Source organism: Poecilia formosa, unplaced genomic scaffold (genome assembly GCF_000485575.1).
Source record: "Poecilia formosa unplaced genomic scaffold, Poecilia_formosa-5.1.2 Scaffold84, whole genome shotgun sequence".
Lineage (NCBI taxonomy): Eukaryota > Metazoa > Chordata > Actinopteri > Cyprinodontiformes > Poeciliidae > Poecilia > Poecilia formosa.
The window spans coordinates 1,309,326-1,320,498 of record NW_006800023.1 but is presented as its reverse complement, the minus strand read 5'-3'; the positions used below and the strand labels follow the sequence as shown (position 1 = coordinate 1,320,498).

Sequence of the window (11,173 nt, the reverse complement as noted above, 5' to 3'; positions counted from 1 at the left end):
GCCAGACAAAGAAAGTCAATCATCAGCTAAAATCAGAGCATCTATTCAAAATTTTGATGATCGCCAGAATATTAATAAAATGTGAACCCTGCCACATTTATAACTTGTGTGAAAACATTTGCATGCACTTTATTTTTCCACAATTTTGAAACTTTCTGAAATTATAATGATAATGTACAAGTGAAGAAGTGAAGGCAGTGTTGCATTTTTCATTTCTGTTAGACTTTTGTCATGTAATGTAATGATTACATTGCTGGCTGACAGACTGATTATGGTAAAACGGCTCACTTTACGGAAATACAAGACAATATTGTGTCTCGCCTGCCATCATGGAAAAATCCATCCATTCATTCTCTACACTTTTCCAGGCAGAGAGTCAACGAGGGTCCAGTGCCTGTCTCCAGGTATCTTTGTCACCACACTGGTCTGGACTGGTCACACCATAAGCGTGTCACAGAGACACAACCATTCACACACACACACACACACACACACACACACACACACAATTCAGAGACCAATTAACCTAACCGTCATGTTTTTGGACTGTGGGAGGAAGCTGAAGGACCCCCGAGAAAACCCACACATGTACAGAGAGAACAGCAGTTTGTTGTTGGTTTCTTGTTCACATGGTAATAATCTGGAACAGTAAAAAAAAACAAAAAAAAAAAAAAACTGAGGATTTAGAGTAAGTTTATGCAGCATTACTATCATCAATCCCGATACCAGTATTGATCTTGGTCAAACTCATGCTATGCTAGCCTGGTTAGCCATTGAACATTATTTGGCATCTTGTTGGTGCCTCTTCCTTGGTGTGCCCATACACTGATGGTTTCCAGATGTGTCCCGGTCTACCTCACATTTTCCAAAGTGAATATCATCCATTGCTTTTCATATCAATAAGCTACATTTTTAATACATTTATTTTTTTCAGATCTAATCTGTGAAATGGACTGTCCACATTTAAGATTTGCCATCATTTTATTAGCTACTACAGAGGTTCCCAAACTGTGGGGCGCACCCCCTAGGGGGGGGCACCGTGTCATTGCAGGGGGGGCGCGGGAAGCCGTCTGGATGAAAACAAAACAAAACAAAACAAAACATGAACACTGTATGCGCTGGGTTTTTACCTTAGAATGGCCAACTCTGTTATTCCTACGTCAATTTGATACAGTAGAGGCTTCCACAGTTCCCATATCTGTGTCCTCTGTCACTTTTATCAGTTAAAACTGTTTAATCCGTTGTTAACATGTTGTAACCTGTTTTTCCGAGCCGCCTTTAAACGCAACATGTTTCCACCTGTGAAGGAGACCTGCTGCTGCTGGGCAGAGCTACGTAGGTTTGTGAGAATCACGGCAGCAAACCAGCAAAACGCAAAGAACTTTTCACAGTTTTTCCCTCCAAACTAACCGAGTGAGTTGAGTAAAGCTGTTGGATGCAGGTAATGTTAGCTAAAAGATGACTAGCTAATATCAATACAGAACCTTAAGCTTAACAAGTACCTTGTAGGCTACCGATGTTGGTGTCTATTTTCAGCTACGTACATTCATTTTGCCCCCAAAAAAGTCAATGACCCCCCGTCACACGCGTCGTTTCAACCAGACAGCCTTTTGTAATCCATTGGGGGGGCGCAGAAAATGTTTGGAAACCACTGGGGGGGCGCAGAAGAAAAAGTTTGGGAACCACTGAGCTACTACATAGTTTTTTGGGTAATTTTCATAACTATGTTGAGAGAACAGAATTAATCTAACACATATATTAAAGATAATCATCAATTCTTTGATCTCACTAACATACTGTAGCTTCTTGGGTGTTTCAAGTCATTCAAGTGTTTCGGAAATAACAAAAAAAAAAAAAGATGATTAACAATGACAGTAATAATAATATACTGGACGATTACAACTTAAAGAGTGTGGAGATATTGCAATAAAGACATAAAATCCAGAGGATGTGCAACTGGGTGAAAACTCTAACAATTCATTGCATTGTCTTTTATCACCTGGAGCACCTGAAAATGAAGTTGCAACAATATGGCAACCTACTTTCCAAAAATATGAGCATTCCTTATCCACTGTAGCAGCTGGTAAGGATTGACTCCAACATCCTATGCAATTCAGTTGTTTAAAGAAAGGGTGACACCAACATGTGGCCTTTCCATTCACTGAGGTCAAGCCGAGCGAGAAGGCAAGAAAAATGTGGGGGATAACAGTGGTCAAAGCAAAGGCTTGTCAAAAATGTATCTATGGTCTGCGACAACGCTCATAAAACTCTCAGACACACAGGAAGCTTCCAAATAAATCAGCCCATGTGCTGCGTCTCCCAGACAGGGTTTGATCCAGGTGATATATGGTTTTAATATATTGACAGAAAGATGAACTGGTGAAGATGATGAAAGGCAGAAGTAATAAATAAAAACTAAATAAGTTCTGTGAAAGTTTGTCTCAGGAAAAGAAAAATGGCGTTAATAAAAAAAAAAAAAAAAACTAAGATAGTTTGGCTACGAATCTTCATCTTGATATAACTGTAGTGAAGCAATTATTTACAATTAATTTAAACCATAGAAACATTTAGACATTTCAAGCGAAGTCGTGCTATCCTCAGAATCTTAAAAAAATGAATAAAACAGACATTTTCATGTGAAATTGGTTTTGTTGCTTGTTATTTTATCCTATAAGTGCAGTTGAAAAGTGAAACGTACAAGCTGTTGACATCAACATGTCTATTAATGCCAAAATATTCTTGGAAATGTGGTCGTTGTTCAGATGTGCCAACCAAGCCTGACTTTCAATGTCATAGTTTAGACATAATTTACAAGGACAGAATATATAACTCCAATTGCTCAAAACATTTATTTTTTTTCTTTGCAGGTTAAACATTTGTGTGGAGGGCATTCAAGAACACAAATCCAATTAGCAGCCCTACTTCTGCCCTGTATTTATTCATTCACTGAATCATAGACCCTGGATTTCATACTTTATTCTGATTATAAGCTGGATGGTTCTTCAACATATTTATTTATTTTTTTACAAAAAGGTCATAGAATCTCTGATTTACACGAACTTACTTGACGAAAGTACTGCTCACATGACGGTAATATAAAAGAGACTGAGCCAGACATGGTGACGTGCGTTCTTTTATGTGAAGAAGGCAATACTGATTTGTGTTGAGTGAGCGCTTTTGGAGCATTTCAGCTCCTGCTGTAATTTGCTTTGTGGAGAAGGCAGAACAGCTATTCAACTGGAGCTTTGTAATTTGACCAAATGTTAAGCGAATAAACCAGATTTAATTTTTTTTTTTTTATTATTTGTACTATGCATCATGACTCTTTAAAGTTCTGTGCACAAAGACTTTCAGAATTAAATATGCTGTAGCTTGGCAATCCTCTTGGCATTCTTAGCATAGGTTTCTGTATTGAATTTCAGGACATGTACCGAATAAAAAAAAAGTAATGGACAGAATTTATCATGCCTTTTAACACAAACACAAACATACAGCGATGTGCAAATTGGCAGGCTAGGCTAAAGTTACATCAACATGTGTCAGGAGGAAGCTGGCATGGAAACATAACTGAGTATGAATGTCTTCATCAAGAACAGCATCCAGTCTGAAGAGTGTTGTCAACCCAATCTGATAGCACTGATTATATGTGCAGAGTAGAAAAGAATCAGAAATTTTCTAACTGACCAGTTACCAGTCAGGATTAATGAAGCTGAACATTTTCACCTTGATTTCTCTGAAAATTTTAACTGGACAAATTATTTTATTAATAAATAATCATAAAGTTCCTTACTGTAACCTAAAATGAAAAATATTAACATGCACATTGCAATAATCAGTAATGTCCTACCATGACAGTGAAACATGTGAAACTAATGTGCCTTGGCTCTTTACTTTTATGATATAAACATATTATATTCTTCATATCAACTCTCTGTTTAAAGTTTTTTCATTGTGCAAATTTTCATGTGAATCAATAAATTCTTCTCCCTTTGGCAGCAATCTGAGCACAATCTAAAGCTGAACATGCTGTAATTAAATAAAGGCCTGCATTTTTAATGCACTAAATATAGACAATTCCAGTCAACTGGGGAACAATAGGTGAATGACGCAAACATGCACAAATGGAGGAAATGAGTCTTTACCCCCTTTTCTCTGCAACTAATTTTCTTGCTGTTGAGCAAGATTTAAAAAGCGAAGGAAGCCAGATTTGTTTGTTTGCTTTTTTGGACTGATATGCTGAAAGTAGATGGCATATTTCTTCTGATGTTGATTGGGCAAAATTAACATGAACTGAGAAACTGAGGAGAGATGAGAAACAGGAAGCAAAAGGTAAGAAGAGACCTCGGGGAGAATGAGCAAACAAAAAGTTAAAAGTTCCAGGCACTGAAGTAGAAGGGAAAGAGACAAAAACTTTAAAAAAGATTGGAGATAAAGGAATAAAAAAAAAAGAAGAATGAATTGACGATGTTGTAGAACAGGGGGTTCAAATGAGAGATGCCAAAGTGCTGATATTACACTGGCAGCAGTCCCACTGCATTACTTTGCTATACTTTTATGGAAAATCAATTGTCCTTAAACAGTGTCAACAAGAGCAGCCTCTCCATAGCCTTTTTGTGAAGTAAAAGACACAACAATGTTAACACCACTAACAGAGCTTTATTATCTTTATGAGCTCTTGTCTTTGTGGTAGTATTTATAGCCATTTTCAAAAGTTTTTCCATGCAGCAGTAATGCAAATATTGCTTTCTCTACGTTAGTGTAAATGCCATTGTCACATCGTTTTTCCACTTCACCTTTTTTTGTTAGAAATTTTCATACTGAGGTAATTCTCTGGATTTAAAAATTATATTTGACATACCTAGAATATTGTAAATAATCGCCAAATACATTTTTTTAAATCACCAGAACCAGAAAATTTAAATTAATCAAACTGGTTTTCTCTGACCAAACGTTTTGTCTATAAATGAGTTTTTGTCATCTACAGTGTTTTTTTCTTTTTTTCGGTGTCTGGTCAGATGTGTATTCTACGACCCTCTTTCCTCGCTGCCCTTTCATTTTGAGGACATTAGGAATTGTGTTTCTGTGTTATGCTGATGACCGTCAACATTTGAAAAAAACAAAAAAAACAAAAACAAATGTCGACTGCCTGAGTGAAATTAAAGACTGAAGATTTTGATCTACAAAAGTGGCCCTTGCGAAACTCACCATTTAAATCATGACTAGTTGACTCCATTTTTACAATCCACTGCCACCAGTCTGGGTAAAATCCAAGCAGGATTTTGAAACAATCATTCGCATCTTTTTTACCACATACCTTAACTATTGTAACTCAGTATATTTTGGGATCAGACTTACTGACCTCTCTTGCCTTCGGCTTGTCCAAACCAGGACTTGCTTCACTTGTACTCTCCTTCTCCGTCTCCAAGTTCAGATGACTAACTACTCTTAGCTGTTTTAAAGACAAAGCTGAAAATCAGGGGTTATTTTCAGTCTCTGGGGTGATCAGGGTTTTAAGGTTGCTGCCCCCCAGTTATGGAACAATTTCCCTCTTTTAAATCCTTTAATCCGTGGCATTCAACACAGTACGGATTGTTTGTTCTTTCCATAACTTACCACACCAAAATATAAATGCTACTTCCAGTCAGTTCCTTCAAATGAGAAAACATGCTGGTAAAATATGTGGTCTACCACAATAATTTGGAACACTGACTTTAATCTCATCATAGCCACCTAAACAGCCACTCATTTTGGAAGAACTCCCTTCTGGTGTAAGAAATTTCCCTTCCAGCTATACCAGGAATTAAATCAGCTCTGGGTAAATACCGTACTTTTAAAACTATAATCACAACATAGAACTTGGGTTAAATAAGCTCACGGTCAAAATTACAGGTTTTGCATGCCTTGCTTAGACTGACACCACCTTGTTCACCAGTGTCATTGTTTCACTCATGCCCACATGGAAAATCAAACCAGGACATTTTTAGATGACTCCTAAGCAACTTGGCCAATAAAAGAGAGGAATACAATTCTTGGTTTTGGGACCAATTGGTCACAAGAGAAAACTTACATGAGGTTTTAGTGTTCCCACACTTTAGACTAAGACAATAGCTGTAATTAAAGCTTTGGGTCTTGTATACAATCTGGATTTCTCCCTGAAATGAGGACATAATTTCCCTTCGAGTCTCTTTACCATACAGCATGTTGATGCGAAGCCATTTTTTCCCCAAACTAGTGGATATTTGACTCTCAGTATTGAAACATTAATCTTATTTACTATATTTATTGCACATGGTAGTTCAGCAAAGATTAAATCCACAGAGTTCCTCTAAAGAACTCAAACAGGTCTAAGCCAAAAGCAGACAGTGTACATGTACACAGTACCATGTAGTTTAAAGCTGTGACAGGTTGGTGCTCCTTGCAATGTACACAGGGGAATTATGCGTTTGCACTTGCACTACACTGGTAAGGCAGAACCAGTCTTCCACAATTTGGCCACTGCAGTAAGACCAACATGGTTTGTAACACAGATAACCAGCAGATGACATCTTGGCCCTTTATCAGTGAACTCTATTTGCAGGAAGTGATTTTGCAAGACTGACATCCTCACAGCAGGCAACAGGACTTGCTGAATGAGGCATCAGAAGTTTGTCATCAAGCCATGAGCAGCAGCTGCACACAGCTTGGGGCCACTTTTTACTGGAAACCTAAAGGAAAGAGCAGGGAGATAGATGGATGAGACCGCAGAGCATGCTTCAAAGGCAGGAGATGGATCTTCACAGGGAGGAGATGAACCTTCACAGAGAGGAGGGGATGTGGGTGTCTGTCTGCATAGCTTTTTAAGAATAGATTATTTCTGTCATTGTGTGCATATAAAAACTGTGCATATTTTCAATAATATACTCAACGCCTTTACAAATAAAAACACTGGCCTACAATTTACAGAAAATGTAAAGTTTTGCCATAAGGAACCCACATTATTCATTAATGTAGAGCAAATGGAGGTCAAACTGCAATGGAATGAATAATATTTATGGCCTAGTGTCTATTCCCACTCCTTGAACTTTCCCACAGATTTCAACAGTGCAGCCACAAAGTGAATTTTATAGAACTAATCAACCCAAAGTATGCATAACTGTGAAGTTGAAGGGAAATGTCATTCTTTTTGCAAATACAAATCTGAAAAGTTTTACATTGTTTATTTTAATAACTTGAACACTGATTTGTACACAGTCTCCATTCAGTCTGAACTTCAGCTGTGTTACCATGAAGAACTGAGAACATCTTTGGCCTGCAGACCAGCAAGTTTTAGATATGCAAAACTTGCTTCACTGTACATGTCATTGCAGGGAAAGGTAATCGAATCAGAGAGCTAAATACAGTTACACAAATTTCAGATTTTTCTTTACAAAAATGTTTTGGTGTTATATTTAATGCATTACAATAAATGTAGTGCACCACATGTGAATTACATTAAATATTAAAATTACAAGTTGACTATAAAGTGACAAAGTTGGGAAATTAAATGGAGAAAGCTTACATAGTTACCTTGTGCATACAGCCTCATTGCAAAATGATTTTAGTCAGTAGCATATCTTGCATATGTATCCATTTCCATTACTTTCAGTTAAAAACATGTTTTCTGTTTTGCTGCTATTTTAACAGTGTATGCCAAAACAAAATGGTGCTAGTTTTGAATTACTCAGAAAAGTAGTTTAAAAAAAAAAGTTAACTTCTGCAACAAGAATTACCTCTCCAACATAGACTTCATCATTCTCTAAATTTCACATTTCCTGGACTCTGGATCCACCCCGTCAGCTCGCCTTCTGTTTTTCCTATCTCTCCAGTGGTTTCAGTGCTGTGAGGTCTTGTACGTGAAAATAAACCAAAGTGGTGGAGGTAAGCATACGGTCTTCATTGTTTTCTGACTTGAGATGGCTAGTACAATTTTTCCCTTTTTTTCCCTCCTCTGTGCACATCTGCCTCAGAACATCTGGTTATTGTCAGAATTTGGACATTGGGCTGAGTCATCACCAGTCTTTTCCCTCACTTGTCTCCCCAAAGGAAAAAAAAAGAAGAAAAACACAGATAATCTACTTTAAAGTCAGACAACAAATCAACTTTAACCATGGATGATCGGAAACAAAATGCTTTATTAGATTCAGACGAGGAAACAAGGAGCAGAGTGGGAAGGTTTAGCAGTAGAGGCTTAACTTGGAGCAGATGTAGAACATTTGTGAAAAAAAGGAAGGTCTTGTAGAGGTAGACGAGTGGCATACAAGGTCTCAAGAAATATGTTGTAGAGACACTGAACAGGTTCTAAGAATCTTTTAAATATTAAATTTTGTGTTTTATCATTTTCACACGTATAGTTGTATTAAACTGATGAATGGATTATGTTTAAAGTAGAAACAAGCAAAGGACTTGCCTTTGCTCAAATTTAGTCAAACCATGTATAACAATAGCTAAAAGCTAATGAGAAATTTATATTTAAGGTGCTGTTCTTTGTCAGATTTAAACCCTATTCAGAGACTCAGCGGTCTTAATATATACATGCTATACGTATATACATACACATCAGAGTCAACATTAGCAGCATATGTGTTGGGTTTCATCATCATCATTGGTGTTTTGCTTGTTTGCTTAATATGAAGTGTCAATTTGGTATATTTTCTAAACTGCCAATTGAAACAATTCTGCAGTAATGGAGTGAAAACCCATTTATATTGGGCTAAAATGATGTCAGCTTAACGTGAAACTGAAAAGTAGTATTGGCACTGAAAAATATAATTTTAACTACAACGAGCTGGGATACTTTGGATCCAAAAATACAGCCAACACACATAATTGCCTGTTTAACAGTCTTTATTTAAAGGATTATTGCAGTTCTAGACACTGGGTTGCTGGAACCAGTTTAGAGATCTGGAACAGTGAGGTATGAGACCGAGGCATGACAGTTTAGCAAAATCTTGCCCAGAATGGAAATGACTGACCTGTTGAGATTACTGCATATGTGATGGAGAAATCCCAGGGGAGATGTGGTTGAAGTAATGGTCCATGTTTGGCGACATGGGCACAACGCTTCAACAGGCTTAAAAATCCAGCACAAAGAGAAGAGTCAAAAATCAGATGAGGTTCAAAATGAAAGAGCAAAACCAAACCAGACAAGAAGCAGGCAAAGAGCAGGAGTTCAGATGACAGAAAAAAAAAAAAGGGTCGACTTACTTTTAACTTGGCTTGAAAAGGCTTAGTGCATCTGCATGTTAGCTTTGATAATTTGGTGCTAGTGCTGTGGCTGGGAGAGGTTTATATTCTGAAGAGCACAGGTGGAGATAATTAGGCACAAGTGAGCTGGGTTTGAAGTTGGGACGCAAAAGTTCTGACCTCATAGTCTAAAAAAATCAACTGGAATTTGACTTTCCATTGTGGGGGAAACTCAGATTATCCCCAGTCAGAATTTATAAGCCCAACTTTGTGTTTCAATATGGCTGTTCTTCACATCAGCGTCAGTAATTTGTGGTGAAAGCATATGTATCTTGCAAGGCACACTTGTAAGAATCTGTCTAAAATTTAAGTTGCAGAAACATCTACAAGGATGATCAGTGGAAGAAGCTTAATTTTGAGCTTCATTTGAAAGGCTATGGATACTTATGTAGATGTGATTTCTGGGTTTTCCATTTTTAATAAATTTGAAAAAAAAAATCTCAAACATTTTTCACATCGTCATGAAGGGGTATTTGTGTGTAGAATTTAGGGGAAAGATTAATTTAATACAGTTAGAAATACGGCTTTAACGTCATAAAATGTGGAAAAAGTGAAGCACTGTGAATACTTTCCAGATGCACTGTACCAGTCAAAAACTTTGCGTTCTTGGTATGTTCAATGCAAAATCTGTGAGAGACTTTCCTATCAACACTGGAATAAAACATTAAAGTTGGCACAAGGCTCTTTAAATAAGTACATGGAAGAGTAGAATCTGTGTATCAGGAGACCTGTTTAATGGATACCTCACTCAGATCTTCAAGAGGAAGCATATGCAAGCCCACCATCATTGTTTGCAAGGAATAAAAACATAAATACATGTCGAACAGCCAGTGCTGTCGGCGTTTACATTCTTGTACATCAAATTCAAGAACAAAGTCAAAAGAGAATGATCAAAGCCATTCTCTCTAACATGCTGTGAATGTGGAAGTTGATATATAAAATCCATCTGAAGTTAGCAAATTAATACTTTTATTCTTGGCACATTGCTGTTTTTGTTCTTTATAGTGGAAGACGAATGTAAATGAAACTGAAGAAATGTCAACAAATGAGACTTAATTTTACGGAGCCTTCAAAAAGTAAGTCTGGAAAAAATTACTTTTTCTAAGGCATACATGTAGAACCATCCTATAAGAGAGATTCTTATATGGTTCTTCTTTTAACCACATTGGATTTTTCTTTTTTGTTTTCTTGAGTCCTAAAAGAAACTTAGTGTAAACGTTCATCATGATCCCCCACCCTCCACACTCTAATTTCACAGTCAAAGTCTCATTTTTTTCTTGATTATCCAACTGTAATTCTGCCACCATAAAGATCAAATCTGGGCCAGGATCTTTCTGCAAAATCTGTGGGGTATGCAGGTATGTATGCAGGTTTCTGGGATTCCACCATCAATTTTAGCCTTTCTGTAGAGCAAAGATGTTCATTGTTTCCATCAGCTTATCGGTTGCATGCAAATATGTGAGAAGGGGTGGCTGTGCAAAGCACTGCACACTACTAAGTTATCCTAACATGTGGCAGTGAATATCTACTCTACATTACCAACAAATATTAAATTACTTATGTTAACACAGAAAAGGCTTCAATGACCATTTTCAATGTAAATATTACTAGGGTTTGTTCCATTCTTCACAGTCACAACAGTTGAAATTATACTGTATGCAAATATTAGTACTGCGTTTATGGAATTATTTGTCCATTCTTCCTGAGGAGTATCTGTGAGGTCAAACACTATTGTTGACCTCACAAATACTGCTGGAAGAGAAGGCTGGCCGGCTCACAGTCTCTGCACCAGTTTATCATTCAAATCTCTTCTAGGTTGAGATAAGATCTGCACATCTGTCAAATTCCTCCCCACCCTGTTCATTTGGAAAGGAAGGGGACCATTTCATGAAACAGACAAACATGTCTTGAT

General features: G+C 37.2%; 1 long non-coding RNA gene across 1 annotated transcript; it reads right to left on the bottom strand.

The window, feature by feature from the left end:
• Window positions 1-6,252: 6,252 nt before the first annotated feature.
• Window positions 6,253-9,557, bottom strand: LOC103141476 (uncharacterized). The gene is made up of 3 exons (XR_476587.2): window positions 9,223-9,557; window positions 8,991-9,088; window positions 6,253-6,704 (listed from the first exon to the last, which is right to left on the bottom strand). It is a non-coding gene; the product is annotated as an uncharacterized LOC103141476 (long non-coding RNA).
• Between the last annotated feature and the right edge of the window lie 1,616 nt (window positions 9,558-11,173).